Source organism: Leuciscus leuciscus (assembly GCF_965113295.1).
Source record: "Leuciscus leuciscus genome assembly, chromosome: 11".
NCBI lineage: Eukaryota > Metazoa > Chordata > Actinopteri > Cypriniformes > Leuciscidae > Leuciscus > Leuciscus leuciscus.
The window spans coordinates 30,757,100-30,772,653 of NC_138735.1; the positions used below are offsets into that span (position 1 = coordinate 30,757,100).

General features: G+C 36.2%; 2 long non-coding RNA genes and 1 gene segment (V, D, J or C); 1 reads left to right on the forward strand and 2 right to left on the reverse strand.

Annotated features, from left to right (window-relative positions):
- Window positions 1-15,554, reverse strand: part of LOC309508954 (immunoglobulin kappa variable 4-1-like) — a 173,720-nt gene that overhangs the window by 27,314 nt on the left and 130,852 nt on the right.
- On the reverse strand, window positions 1,445-4,298 carry LOC309508990. The gene is made up of 3 exons (XR_014209752.1): window positions 3,417-4,298; window positions 2,735-3,205; window positions 1,445-2,543 (listed from the first exon to the last, which is right to left on the reverse strand). It is a non-coding gene; the product is annotated as an uncharacterized lncRNA (long non-coding RNA).
- LOC309508983 lies at window positions 12,007-15,149 on the forward strand. The gene is made up of 2 exons (XR_014209745.1): window positions 12,007-12,980; window positions 14,710-15,149. It is a non-coding gene; the product is annotated as an uncharacterized lncRNA (long non-coding RNA).

Consider the following 15,554-nt stretch of genomic DNA (forward strand, 5'->3'; position numbering starts at 1 on the left):
TTTTCTCTTTTTGGGGAAAATTTGTTTGTTAGAAGGTTAGAAGGTCCATGTTATTGCACTTGTCCTCAGCAAGAGGTCACAATATTAACCATCCCAAAAAACTTTAAAAAAGCTCTACAATTGTGAAAACATATATATAAAATAGAAAATAAGGGGTATACATATAAAAAACAATGCATGAAGTGAACATCAAACAATATTTTCCATAAAAATCTGCCTATTAAAGTTGTGTCCTCAGTTTCTGTCAACTCCGTCAGATTTTTTCATAAAGCTCTTTAAATCAGGAAATAGCATGGCCAGCTATATCCCTGAGGACCCCTTTTCATCTCCCTGCCTGTGGTGAATGCAGCACTACCACAGATGCTCTGGTGCGTTTTACATTTTTTTATATTTTAGACAAACAATGTCAATATTCCTATGGTCACAGCTGCACCATGTCAATACCATCTTTCTGTTAACCCTCTGGGGTCTGAGCAGTTTTCTGGGCCCTGGAGGTGTTCTGACATGCTCTGACATTTGTTTGTTTTTTCAGTTATTTATAAACATGTTAATGGCAAAAGTGTAAATTCACTCTATATAACACAAACAGGGCTAGCATAATATCTGATCAACATGCTTGTATATCTTTGTATTTTTAAGAGAATAATGTTTATGCGTGGTAAAAAAAAAAAAAAAAAAAAGAAAGTTGCTGAAATAAGACCACAAAACACATTCTAAATATGTGCCCACAAGACTCTTGACTAATGTATGTTGTCGTTTCTAGTTCTGGCTTCAAAATGATGTGAAATTCATCCTGCCTGACCGTTCTCTTAAAACAATACATTGATTTAAACATTGTAAAACAGTTTTTTTTGTCAGAAGAGGTTTATGCGTGGGAGGGGTAATCGCTCATCAATATTAATGAGATTCAGACCAGGGGTGTGACATAGACACTCCCCCAATGACTAATAGGCCATCAAGAGAGGCAGCCTGAACAAAGTAGAGGAGATTCAAAGGTTTTGTTTTTCACTGTTTTATTGTAATTCCTCTATGAGGAGGAACTAAATGTTTTAAATTTGCAGGTATCTCACAGTAAATGCTTATGCCCCGCATCAACGGCTCTAAGCAAAATAAAGCAAAATAATGCAAAATGAGCAAAATAAACTAAAATAAAGGCAGATAGAATATAGTTACATGTCTTTGTGCCATTCTTGAAAACAGTTCGAAAAAAACATTTTGAAGGGACTCATGGTCACACTGGACGCGAATAGCGCGTCAGGCGCGAGTGATTTCAATGTTAAGTCAATGCAAAGACGCGTTACACACGTAAAAAATTCCTGCGGCGCGAATGAGGCGTAGAGCGCGGCGCGGTAGATGCGAATACGCCTCATTCGCGCGGATAGCGCGAATTGAGCGTCTGGCGCGTTATGTAATGCTAAATTGGTAATATGGTAAATTAGTGCTATTTGTGCATTCACGCGTTTGACGCGAATTCGCGTCTGCCGCCCGAGTTGAAAAATCTGAACTTCTGCGTCAATTCGCGCCGCGTTAACCAATCAGGAGCCTGCTTGCTGCTGTCACGTGGTGAAGTGACAGTTTATAATGTTATTTTATGTTTGGCCTCAATCAATTATTTTGTAATATGACTAAAATGCACAACAAAGCAAATCTTTCACATAAAAACTCGATTTCAATATATGAGAGATACTCATTTTGTATTGAATGCTATTTATTCCATATCTATTCTAGATTATATGAAACATAATTATTCTAATGTAAAGACAACAAACACAATTTATTGTATAAAAACAAAAATCAAAGGACAGGTTTCACTTTTGAAGGCTGGCTCCATTTATTATCAAAACAAAAATAAATGACAGATTAGGTGGGTGCGGGCGAGGGTGAATCTCGCGCCGGGCTGTAGAGCGCGGGCTCGTCAGGCAGCGACCGCTCGAGGCCGAGGCCTTATACGGCCTACGCTGTCCTCGTCAGCGTCCTCACCGTTAGGTCCACCAAACCTAGCTCCTGGAGCAAATTGTGAAACTCCTGAAACCCTCTGGAGGGTCTGGTGGACCCGAGTACAGCGATGATGTCCCCTACGCAGCTGTTTCTGCTCTCCAGAGCATATACGAGCGGTGACTCTCTCGATTAATGCTAATGCTAATGCTCGATAAACATCTAAAAAAGATGGCCGCCAACGGGTTTCGAAACTTTCGCCTCTGACGCGCGTAAATTTTGCTTCAAAGTTTTGTTTTTACGCGCGTCAATTTCGCTCTTGACACGCGAATTAACACAAAAGTGGTCAAGCGTCAAACTAGACGCGGCAGGCGCGAATTTGACGCGCTATTCGCGTCCGGTGTGAACGCACAGTCAGAGGAGTGTGTGCATCAGCAGGACTCAGCTGTGGTCCAGGTTCCCGTGCAGGCAGGAATCTCAGAGTCTGTGGAACCATATCAATGTCAGTCTCTGTTTTCCATGACAGAGTAGACTGCTTGTTGCTTGTCTGAATGTTTGTCTTGGCCCTCTTTGCAACAGGTGTCTGATGATCACCATCACCTTTATAGCTGTAAAACAAACAAACAACTGTGAGCATGTTTATTACACAAAATATAACAACTGCATTTCAATCATTATAAGTAACATTGGCCAGATGCAAAGCCATACAGACACATAATGTTTGTATGGACTATGTAAAACCAGAATATGTAAACAGAATTATACTAATATCTGAAAGAAAGGGAATAAGTGTACTTACTTTTCAGTTGTTCTCAAAACTGAACGACACCTGTCGCGTGACCTCCCAGTGCGAATTGCAGGTGAGGGTGAGAGTGATGCTACCACATTCCTATAAAAATAATAATATTAATATTAATAAAGGTTGAACAAAGTACTATGCCAGCACATGCATAACTGATGGACAGTCAGCATTTTGGTAAAACAACAAAAATAAGCTCTTTTATACTAACATTACCAATCACTAATTGTAATATTGTGCATACATAACACCACAATTTGTGCAATTGTGTTTTGCAATTGTGTCTGGCAATCCACACAGGCAGGCACATGTACATTTGTAGCATCACTAAGTATATAAACAAAATTGGTCTAACATCTGTAAAATAGTGGGTAAATATGTACTTACTCCTTCTGATTTCTGTCTGTGTTGCTGCGTGCCCTCTTAGTGCGAGTTGCAGTGAGAGGTGAGAGTGAGCAACCTACATCATTCCTTTCAAAAAAAGTTGAAAACTATTATTATCATATAGAGTACTATTCCAGCACATGCACAACTGATGGGCATTAGCATGCTGATAAAATAGCACAAAGAAAAAATATGTAACATTATCAACCAACCTCCAAAAATAAATAAACTCATACAGGCTCATATTGTAATAAGTATATAAACAAAATTGAACAAACATGGGTAAATATGTACTTACTCTTTCTGACGTTCAACTGTGTTGCTGCGCGCCCTCCGAGTTGCAGATGAAGGAGAGCAGCTACATTCCTGTTTTAAAAAAAGTTGAAAACTATTATAACATAAATATTTCAAAGTATAGTAGCCTACCATTAGTCTATATGAATAACTGATGCAAATAATTGTAGACACGTGATGTAGGCATATATTGCGTGTAATGGGCCATTACCGGATACTTTTTTTAAACCATAGTGGATTGAATTTAAGCATTTTAGTGAGGTTATTGGGACAGCTAGCAACTGAGGAAAAACTACCTAGCTGCAGTGTACAATACATGTTTTGGCGGGAAAATACATGCCCTTACGTCAACTCCGTCAGACGTCAACTCCGTCAGGTTCTATGTCTGACGGAGTTGACCTGTAAGCTGACGGAGTTGACAAATCCACCAATAACCTCTTAATGTGCGAATATAATATTATTTGTGAATATAGTGAAGGGTTAAACTGTTATTTCAGGGTTTTATTTACACATAAATGCACATGCATAGCATGCATTACATTATTTAACCATACACATCTGACTTGTAGAGAATGGGCAGGCAGTGGTCTGCTTATTATTGTGTAACGTGTAACTTTGCCAGCACTTTAATATATATATTTATATGTAGAGACAGAGATAGAGAAATGAGAAGCCAGTGTAGGGCTGGGCGATACGGGCAAAAAAAAATTATCACGGTAATTTTTTTTTTATATCAGTCGATATCGATAATTATCACGATAAATGTCAAATCTTTATTTCTTTCAAGTTTAAAGGCAGATTTTTGCTCCTAAGTGAAAGTTGTAGAAAACAGAGCGTTAATTGTGGTTTTAAACTACTCTTTATTGTCAGAACATATCATGACATTTCACAAATCGGAGGTAAAACATAAAAAAAAAATGTGTCAACACCGTCAGTTTTTCCGTCAACACCGTCAGTTTTTACCAATTGCTTACACACGTTTTCAAAACTAAGTCTCCTTTTTTCAAAACTCTACACACAATTCTCAAAACTGCACACACAAAATGCAAAATGCCTCACATCTCCTTCAAAATGTAACACTGCATTCAAAATGCCATAAACACAAGTCAGAATGAAGCATTTGCATCAAATGGCAAACACTTCTTTCATAATAGTAAATTTTTGGATATACCATGTTGTATATACACTGTTGTTCTAAATCTAAAGCTCTTTGGTCTTTCATAGGTTTATATCTACAATTCAATACAATGTTCTACAGTGAAAGTAATCTGATGTAACAAGTACACTGTAAACACCAATGCAATGTAGAAACAGAAAATATTTATTAGGCCTAACATTATTGTTGTTTACAGTAGCATACAATAAAACCATAAACATATGTACTGTAAACCAAACGTATATTCTTTAGAATACAGTAAAGAACACAATTGTGTGTGTGTGTGTGTGTGTGTGTGTGTGTGTGTGTGTGTGTGTGTGTGTGTGTGTGTGTGTGTGTGTGTGTGTGTGTGTGTGTGTGTCCCGGGGGGGTCCCAGGAATCCATTGTTCAAAACAGATCATCTGACCGTTGACCTATTTAGGCCTATACTACAGTAAAGCAGTGATTGGTTAGTGATCAGTTAAGCAATTCGTGTTTGCACATGTGAGGAGTGTGTCTGTGTGACCTGGTGAATAAGTGTAGCATTTTGATTGGTTGTGTTTGGAAAAGGAAAGCAAGTCACTTCCTGATAGATTTTTGTGTTTTAGATAGAGAATTGTGTGTAGTGTTTTGAAAAAAGTGTTTAATGCAATTGAAAACTGAGTCAAAGGCTGAGAAATAGCTTATGGTTTTGAAGATTTGACATGTAGTTTTGCACTTTGAGTGAGAGGTTTCAAAAATCGTGTGACATGAAAAGATTTTGTGTGTAAGCAGTTGGAAAAAACTGTAAAATCAAAGTTTGAAAATGCAAATATTTAGAAATCCGAGTTTTCAGAATAGTGTGACATCACAACTTAAGTTTATATATTGTAATTTTTTTACATATCAGAGTAACTAAACACTATTACAATATACAGGGTGGGCCATTTATATGGATACACCGCAACAACATGGGAATGGCTGGTGACACCAAAGTCCCGTTTGTGGCACACCAGTACAGGTGAGGGGGCAAACTCAAAATGGGTGGTGACCATGACATATACTAATGTGCCACAAACAGGACCTCAATATCACCAACCACTCCCATGCCACCACGGTGTATCCATATAAATGGCCCACCCTGTACTTAAGAACTTTAGATTCTTGTTGGATTTGAAGAATTAAAATTGTATACTTTTTAGTGTGTCTGACGGAGTTGACACAAATCCACTTCTGAAGGGAAACATGTTTATTTGTTAAAAATGTGTTTTTATTTAGAACCTGTTCCTTTACATGGTTAAATAGCTAAAACCTTTCTCTGCAGAAACATATAACTCTAATTGATATAGTGTGTATTTAAAAAAAAAAGTTTTTTAAAACGTGTTTTGTCCCGACTCTCAAGAATCAGTGAGATGCTTATTTACTTGTTGCATTATTTTGGGCTGAGCTAAAACACAATAATGAGTGATTTGATGAAGACACTAAATGTTCTTGATTGACAGTAATAGTGGAGAACAGCTGCGTTCAGCAGAGAGACGGAGGAGAGAAACACCTGTTGTTTGAGCATCGGTAACTCAGTGCTTGTTTGTTCTATATCTCTCCAAATTTGAGACATGGTTTCCACATTTGTCTGCTAGAAATATAACTCACTTGGACATGTACAACACAATCACAGATTATGTGAGTTATTGTCAAACACAAAGAGGTCGTTGTTGAGACATAACCCTGTCCTGTTGTAACTCAGGCTGGGGATCGATGGAACAATGAGAGATAATTTGCTGAAATAAGATCCACACAATCTAAATGTGTGCAAGAATGTTTTTGAAAAACAAAGAATAATCAGTTTTGAATAAAGTCAACAATTTTAAGTAACAAAAAATGTATTGTATTTTTTTAAGGACTTCAAATTTAGCACAAAAACAACTGTGTGTTTGTGTGTGTGATCATGTGTGTGTGTGTGTGTGTGTGTGTGTGTGTGATCATGTGTGTGTTCTCAATTCCTGTCACACAACAGTTCAGTCTCTAGCTATGTTGCCATCCTCCTATTTTATGTGAATTTTGGGATTGACTATCACATAAAACAAACGTCGGATGGAAATGCCGAGATGAACATCAATTCTAAAAATGTGCAGAAAAATCTTATGTGCTCAATTGAGGTGATAATGTTTTTATCCGATAAGAAGACATGCACATAAACTATAATGGAAACATATTCATAAATCCCTCAATGCGCAACAAAAAACTCACATGATTTTGTCTTAACAGGGAATGTGATTGATAACTGGAATCATCTTAAGGGTTTGGTTGTAATATTTTTAATGAACTGTTAAAACTATCCTCACCGCAAACAGCCGTAACATAGCTAACTGTGTTAGCATGTGGGTTTGAAGTTAGCATGAGTGTAAAGCATCACATTAAACTAGAGAAATATCTACTTTAGATTATGCAAGTGAAATGTATACTACGGAAGAGGATTAGGGCCAAGCAATAATAATAAAAAAAAAATCATCTCGAGATTAAAGTCACTATAATGCGAGATTAAACTCGTTAAATTTCGAGAAAAAAAGTCGAAATACAATATCGAGAATAAAGTCGTTGTGTTTCGAGAAAAAACTCGTTAAATTTCGAGAAAAAAGTCGAAATAATCATGAGAATAAAGTCGTTGTGTTTCGAGAAAAAAAGTCGAAATGTAATGTAGAGAATAACGCATTCGATCAGTGTTCATTGCATAGCCTGATATCAACCTCATCAAGGTTTCCTGGTTTCCTAGGATACCAAAAGATGCATTATTAATCGTTGTTGGTTGTGTACGCCTCCATCCACAGAATGTAACGACTGTTACCATCTATACAGCCATTAATGGCAATACCGTACGGTTTTAATTTATCATAGCTATCCATATGCCAGAGTGCATTTGGGCCAGCGCAAGTGTAGCCTACTCTCCTTCGTCGAAATTCCACACCTTGAGGATCAGCAAGTTTAATAATGCGTCTTATGGTATCCTGGGAAACCACGAAACCTCGATGAATTTCATGTTGGACAAAAGCGAGTACATCCCGCAAATTGGACTGATTTTTTCTTCTAAAAAGACCTAGCCGACCTAGACCTAAGAATGTTCTATTCTTTGTTACTGAAAGAAAGTCTAAAATATAGCTTGACTAAGTGATCCAACTCTGCCATGTCCTCTATCAGAGGCTATGCAATGAACACTGATCGAATGCGTTATTCTCTACATTTCATTTCGGCTTTTTTTCTCAAAACACAGACTTTATTCTCGAAATTTAATGAGTTTATTCTCACGATTATTTCGACTTTTTTTCTCTCGAAATTTAACGAGTTTAATCTCACATTATACTGACTTTAATCTCGAGATGGTTTTATTTTTTTATTATTGCTTGGCCCTAATCCTCTTCCGTACTCTTCTGTAGTTATATTATACAACTTAAAGGAGAAATTCACATATGAGACAGCTTCATAACTTAAACAGCTTTAACTGAAATAGACACAAGTTTAATATAACTATTCTGGAAAGAGTGTATTTTTCCAACACATAGCTCTTTCTGACTGTCAAACTTGACCCAGTGTTACAACACCGGTCTCCCCTAAATGTGAAATGAAGCTCTTGGGGTTTGAACATGATCTGCTCTATTCTGAGACCGTCACAATCACTAAACCTGACAATGCAAATGAGATTTTCACCTCAAACTCACAGTTTCACTCTTTTACTGGTTCAACGCTCTGAACTGGAGCAGTTTCACTTCTGCTGATGGAGGGATGAGACCGTTATGAAGTTTGAGTGATAGTTTATATGACTTGTGTGACTTATATAACGTAATGAGACTCTTCACTGGTAGATCACGTGTGACTGGACTAGAGGAGTAAATGTAGATGTTGATCTGATTCAATTCACGATTCATAGGTTATTGATTATTTTCAAGAAAGATTTCTTTCTAATTCACAGAGTGCAATGCGCCTATAATATACCTAGGAAAGATATTCCATATTTCATAATTTCAGTAAACTATCCACATATTAAAATTATAGCTGATACATTCAAAGTCTCATATTCAAATATAATAAAATCATATATCCTAAAACCTCTTAAATGTCTCTGATCGCCCATAAACACTGATCTCAGTAAAACTGCAGTATTTTATCTTGTAAAAATAACAGTGAAGTTTCCACACAATGAAGCGCTTTATTTCAGTGTTGAGCAATAACATCTTTATGAATGTTTTAAGTGTGTTTGACTCGAGACTGAAGTGTTGTTGTGAGAGATCTGTCTTCTGCTCATGTGAGACTCAGACGCATCGCTGGATTCATAATTAATGCGTCCAGAAAACAGTGAATGGTTACAGACAGACTGATTGTGGGACGGTGGAGCGTCTGATCATGTTAAATAAGGTTTCTCTCTTTCACGGCTCATTTTGCTCTGAATCAGTTCATCTGTGACTCTTGTACATGATGATCTAAACAGCGGCTTTATGGAAGATGATTAATAATCTATTCAAGCAACAACATCTTTATGATTCACTTTACAGTATGAGTGTATGATTAGGAAGAAAAATAATAATGCTTTATATACATGAACAACAAAATGAGAATAGATAAACCATAAATTGACTGAAAAAAATATTATCAAAATAATTTATTATTATCTTCAGTAATATTAATGAAGTGCTGAAAAATTGATATTAGTGTGTGTGTGTGTGTGTGTGTGTGAGTGTGTGAGAGAGTGTGTGAGCAGCTGCAGTTTCAGTTCAGTCACTGTGACTCTGACTGAAGGAGGTTTTTGTACAACTCTTTATCACTGTGTGAACACCCAGCCACTGGTGCTGTGTAAACTCATACAGTAATAATGTCCAGCATCTTCAGTCTGGACTCCACTGATGGTCAGAGTGAAATCACTGTAAGATCCACTGCCACTGAATCTAGATGGAGTTCCTGACTGGCGGCGATTGGCCCAATAAATCAGGAGTTTAGGAGCTTCTCCAGGTTTCTGTAAGTACCAGGATATATAATCATCCCCACCACTATCCCTGAACACATTACTGCTGGTTTTACATTTGATATTCACAGTTCCTCCTGGTTGTTCTGCTGTTATTGAGGGACTCTGAGTGACGGTGATCTGTCCTCTACACTCTGAAACACAACAAGAAGAAAATACACTCAAAACTTTGACAATATACTTGAAGAAATGAATTAATATCAAACTTGTGCTCCACAAACCTTGAGCAAACGCTGTGAGAGTCCAGATGAAGATGATGATGAAGGTCATGTTGATGAAGATTGTTGTGTGTGTCAGTGATGAAGTGTTAAACTCACAGCACTATAAACACTCTCACACACTGAAGATCTGATCAATATGCAAACACACTCCACATCATTTCCCTGAAGACAGAAGAAACACTGTTTTGTCTTTTAGTGTCTTTGCTAATAAACTTCTGTGGATCATTTTCAGAAACAGAAACTCATGATTTACTTCATGTTATTTTGGGTCGATCTTCTCGCTCTAAACACTGTTTTAATGATCAGTTTCATTCAGACTTTGATGCTGAGAGAATTTAATACCTGTGCTGCAGATTTATATCATCCATGATACTGTATAACAGGTCAAAGGTCATCCAATAGAGAATGACCATCTAAATCTGGCTGAAGATTTCATTATAAAGCTTATATTTCATCATAAAGATGTTTTCATCTTTTTTTTTTAAGATGAAGAGTTTGTGGCTCTTAAATGATCTAATGAAACTGTATGATGTGTGTGTTTTTAAAAGAAGGTATAAGGTTTTTATTTGGCAAAGATATTCTTAATTTATCACAAAATGTATTATTGAAAAGCTTAACCTAATTTCAAATCGCATTTATTGTCACATTTAATTCTATTTTATGGATTGATTACACCAATTGATGTATTCAAACTTTTTATTATTATTATAAATATGCCATATTTGGTGATATTCTGTTTTTTTCTTTTCTAAATATTTTTTTTTTAATTTAATGATTTACATTAGTGTAACGGTCACCAGCTGGAGTGCCCTTGAGAGCCACCAGAGGGCACTCCACACTAGACTATTATCACTCCCTCACAAACTACATTTCCCATAACTCACTTCCCGGACTCATCATCACTGATTGCATTCACCTGTGTCTCATCACCCTGTTAGTCTCAACCAGAGCCATAGAGAGAGAGAGTTGCGACACTCTTTGATGTCGCCGCTATGGCTGTCACGTGGTTCATGTAAGCCCCAATAGTTCCAAAACGTACGCTGGCTGTCATGTTCTTCTATGGGACAGACAGCAGCGATTGCATTATTGAACGGTAAATATAAAATAAAACACACACCCAAGTACTTTTTCAGCTGTTATAGCATTATTGCATTTTGTTAATGTCAGTTTTGCAATTTGGAGATACGTTTTAGGCTATATTTTTGGAGGGAAAAGCTTATAGTGTTCATGTTCGCATGGGTAGTAGCACTGGCTTTAGCGGCTCTAACTTAACTTTTCCATATCATTCATCTGATGATGGACGTCTCATGATATTTATTTTAGCACAACTGGGCTGTATTAGGCTATTGATTCCCGTGATTTTGCTTATAAATTTTGATTCAGCCATTATAGCCTACCTTCGTGATCACGCAAAGAGTTCTGCCGTGGCGGTCCGTTCAGAATTCGCTTAGAAGCTAGCTCACTTCTTCTGATGAAAGTGGCCACCCCCAGGACCACAACGTGAAACATAATCATGTTAAGACTAAGAATATTATTTTAAGATTAAGCCATACACATTATCAAAACTATAACAGATTAAAAACGAATTTAAGCATGGCTGATACAAATGAAGGTTTTCAAATAAAATATTTTTTATTAAACAATGACAGACAACAAAAATGTGTGCTTGTGTGTGTGAACAAGAAAAACAAAAACCAGGGGCAGGTGATCCATGAAACAGACAGGACTGGTGATGGCCATAACAATCCTAAAGGTCCAGCATTGTTCTCACAAGCCGCTTCACTCAAGACAATAATAACATAATGAAAAGTTAGTATATCCCAAAAAATTTAATTAAATAAAAGTTGCTATAAAGGTGGTAGCGATTCATTACCGAACTCTTAGCTGACGAAGTCGCGCTAGCTAACTAACGTTAGCTAGCAGGCAGTGCTTGAAAATTGGTTGAAACAACCAACATAAAATATAAATAATTACGCTGTGCATGTACAAATGAAGACCAGTATAAGCATCGCAAAGGGCCTCTGATACAATATAGACAGTTGACAATTCAAAAGAGGTCGATATTTCGGCAACTTAACTCTGGAACAACTCGACGCGCAGCAATGTAAGTGAATGGTGTCCAACGCCCAAATGACAGTGTTTGGAACTATTCCGATCTTCATATCCCGGAAGTAGGCGGTTTAAAGCGCCGCCATTATTTACAACGGAGGTCTATGGGAGTGTCGCAACTCTCTCTCTCTATGGCACTGGTCTCAACCGATTTATACCTTGTTCACTCATTCACTCACTGCGAAGTTCTGTATGTTGTTGCACTGTATTTCCGAGCGTTTTCTCTGGTTTCATGTCTCTTGGTTTTTGGATGTCTTTCCTGTTCCCTGGATTACTCTTTTGCCTCTGACCCCTGCCTGTTTTGATTGTTTGTTTATTTGTTTGTTTGGACTGCCTTCCTGTGTTTGACCCCTGCTTATGCTGATTACGATTCTGGATTACGCTTCAAATAAAGCTGCAATTGGATCTCAACCTTTGTGTCTCGGAGCAGTTCGTGACAATTAGTAATTTCACATGTAATTTTCACATGTTCATTTTATTTTAATTAAATGTGATATTGACAAAATTATCATTTAGAAACTCCCAGTTAAGATGTGTAAAGATCATAGTCTTTCTAATTATATTATTCATTTAGATTTAATAGTTTTCATTCGTTTAGAGACGATGAGACGACTGTTTTTGTGAAAGTCACATCAGTTCAATAATCCTGATGTTGAGTCTCATATCAGTGTGTGTGTGTGTGTGTGTACTTGTATAAGTATAACTATCTTTGTGAGGACCAGTTTGAGTTTTCGACCATTGGAGTGAGGACAAAGAGAGTAAAGTGAGGACATTTTGGCCGGTCCTCAGTTTCTGAGAGCCTTTAAAGGCCTGTTTAAGGGTCAAGACTTGGTTTTAGGGATAAGGTTATAATGAGGTTAAGGGTCGGTTTAGGGTCAGGGGTCAGGTTAGGCACTTAGTTGTGATGGGTAAGGTTAGGGTAAGCGGCTAGAGATTGCTGTGTCAATGAATGTCCTCATAAAGATAGATGTACAAGAATGTGTGTGTGTGTGTGTCTTTCTCTGCTGGAGTGTGTGTTCATTTGAGTGTGACGGAGGTTTTTGTACGACTCTTTCACTAGAATGAAACACTGTGGTACACTTTCGGTGGAGGAACTGAATTGACGATCAGAAGCTGTAAGTCTTTCTTAAATTATCTAATACAAACATATGTGTGTGTTTTTTAAAAGGAGGGTTAAGGTTAATTAAGAACATTTGGCAACAATATTCTTAATTTATTACAAAAATGCATTATTGAAATGCTTTATTTGCTTTACTTTACTTCAACTCTTATTTATTGTTGCATTTTAGTCTATTTGATTGATTGCACGCATTCATGCATTTAAATTTACTGTAATATTGTCTGCTATATTATAAATGTCATATTTGGTGATATTCTATGTTTATTACATTTCAATAGTTCACATTCATAATATTTTACATAAGTAATTTCACACATAATGTGTGCTAACATTTCATTGTATTTTCAGTAATTACAATGTTTTCAGTTATTTCTAAATATATTTAATTTGACACAAAAGTTGGATGATATAGACAAAATAAATGTCATCAGTGTCATCATCAGGCAAAAAGAAATTGAGTTGATAAACTAAATTTAAACTAAGTTTACTTATATTTATCTTTACGAGGAAGTCTATTGAATGGTGATTAGTCTCAAAACACAAATAATATATTGTGTTAAGTTATATTTGACTTAGTTAAATCTAGTTAGTTAAAATCTATTAGCAGTTCTCAGTGTATACAGTAAAGCAACAAACCGTTTACCAAATAAGAATCTTTACCATAGCGTTTTTTTCCCAGTCTTTTACTGTTAAAATTATGTGTTTTTTTTTGTTTTTTTCAATGTACAATATTTAGTAATATTGATTAAATGGAGAATGTTTTGAAACTAAACTCAGGATAGTGTCTATGAATGAAAGCAGTGAGGTGAAACTACAGTAAAGATGAAATGATTGTGCTTTTTACTGTATTACCATCAGACAAAGAGAAATTTAGTTAATGAGCATTTTAAAAATCAATCATTTAAACTATTAAGTTTGCGGATGATTATGATTGTTTCTTAATAGAAGGATTTAAAAAAAATCATAATTGAAAAAGGGCTGAAAATTACAATTGATTGTATCAAAATAGAAGAATATTTTTAAAAATACTTATGTAATACTTTATTCTAAATCTTATGAATAAATGTATTAATCAATTTTATGTGGACAATGTATTAAAAAAATTTGATTGAGATTAAAATGTTCTGTAACAATTCTGAGAAAATTCAATATTTTTTATTTATTTAATAGTTTATTTAAATTTTATAATTCATATTAATATTTTTAAATGTAATTTTTTATTTTACATTAATAATTTAACATCTTATTACTGCTAACATTTAGTTCATGTCATGTATTGACTGCAGATACTTTAAAATCTATTCAATAATTTCTTCATATATTATTTTGGCTATAATTCTTGGTAAACTATTAAGGGCTTTTTTAAACGCATGAAACAAAAGTTGTATAATGTGGAAAAAATGACTATAATTTTTTAGAATTTTCATCAGACAAAAAAAAAAAAAAACTCAGTTGAAGAGCATTTTGAAAATCAATCATTTAAATTAACAAATTTGCTGATGTTTATGATTGTGAGTTTCTGAATAGCAGAATATTTTCAAAATACAATTAATATTGAAATGAATTTGTTTTCTAGATCTTATAACGACATCACAATATAACCATCAATTTACTTGGACAATGTTTTTCAAACTCATTCTGGGGATCATTTAAAATGTAACTTGTATATTTAAAATCAAATGATCATTCATGAATGTGTGTGTGTGTGTGTGTGTGTGTTCCAGCGGGTCCCTCCGTGTCTCCCTCCGTGTCTCTGCTGTCTCCCTCTTCTCTGCTGATCTCTGGAGACTCCTCCGCTCTGCTCTGCCTGCTCAGCTCTTACTCTCCACAGGGGGCGACGGTGAGCTGGACGCTGGACGGGTCAGAGGTCACCGAGGGGGTTCAGACCAGCGCAGAGAGCGAGCGGGACGGTCTCTACAGTCGCAGCAGCGTCCTGAGCCTCAGCAAAGCACGCTGGGAAGACACAAAGCGCTTCGTCTGCAGAGGAACACATGCCGGAGCTGCTCACGAGGCCTTGTTCCTCAAGAGCTCCGAGTGCTGATGTTTCTCCAGTGAAGACCAGCGTATCTGAGCGTCACGTGATTTACAGCTCAATACTGAAGCAGTCTGTCAATGTGCTGCCATTGCTGTTCATTCAATAAAGCTTCATCTGAACGCAAGCGCACATTTGTGTTGGACTGCATCATTGATCAGTGTGTCGTTCCTTCAAAGTCCTGCACTAAAGTTTCAGTGGCTTTGATTGATTGTAATTAGGGGTGTAACAATAATTACAGTGGATAGTGACAATATGTATCGTATTATTCACCCAAAATGAAAGTTTAGGAAGTTTACAGGGTTTCCGTGTCACGACTACATTAAACTACTGTATATAATGTTAAATATAATATATAATAATGCAATGGGGGAATATTTGTGGGTCCTGATAATGCCAAATGTCTGATGTTAACAGTAAAAAGTGGCCTACATTATTTTAGATATATCTAGTCAGAGACATCAAGCATATTCGTCTGAAATAATTCAGTATTTTCAGCTTCAGAATCATGAATATTGTTATTCTGGTGTCTCTATT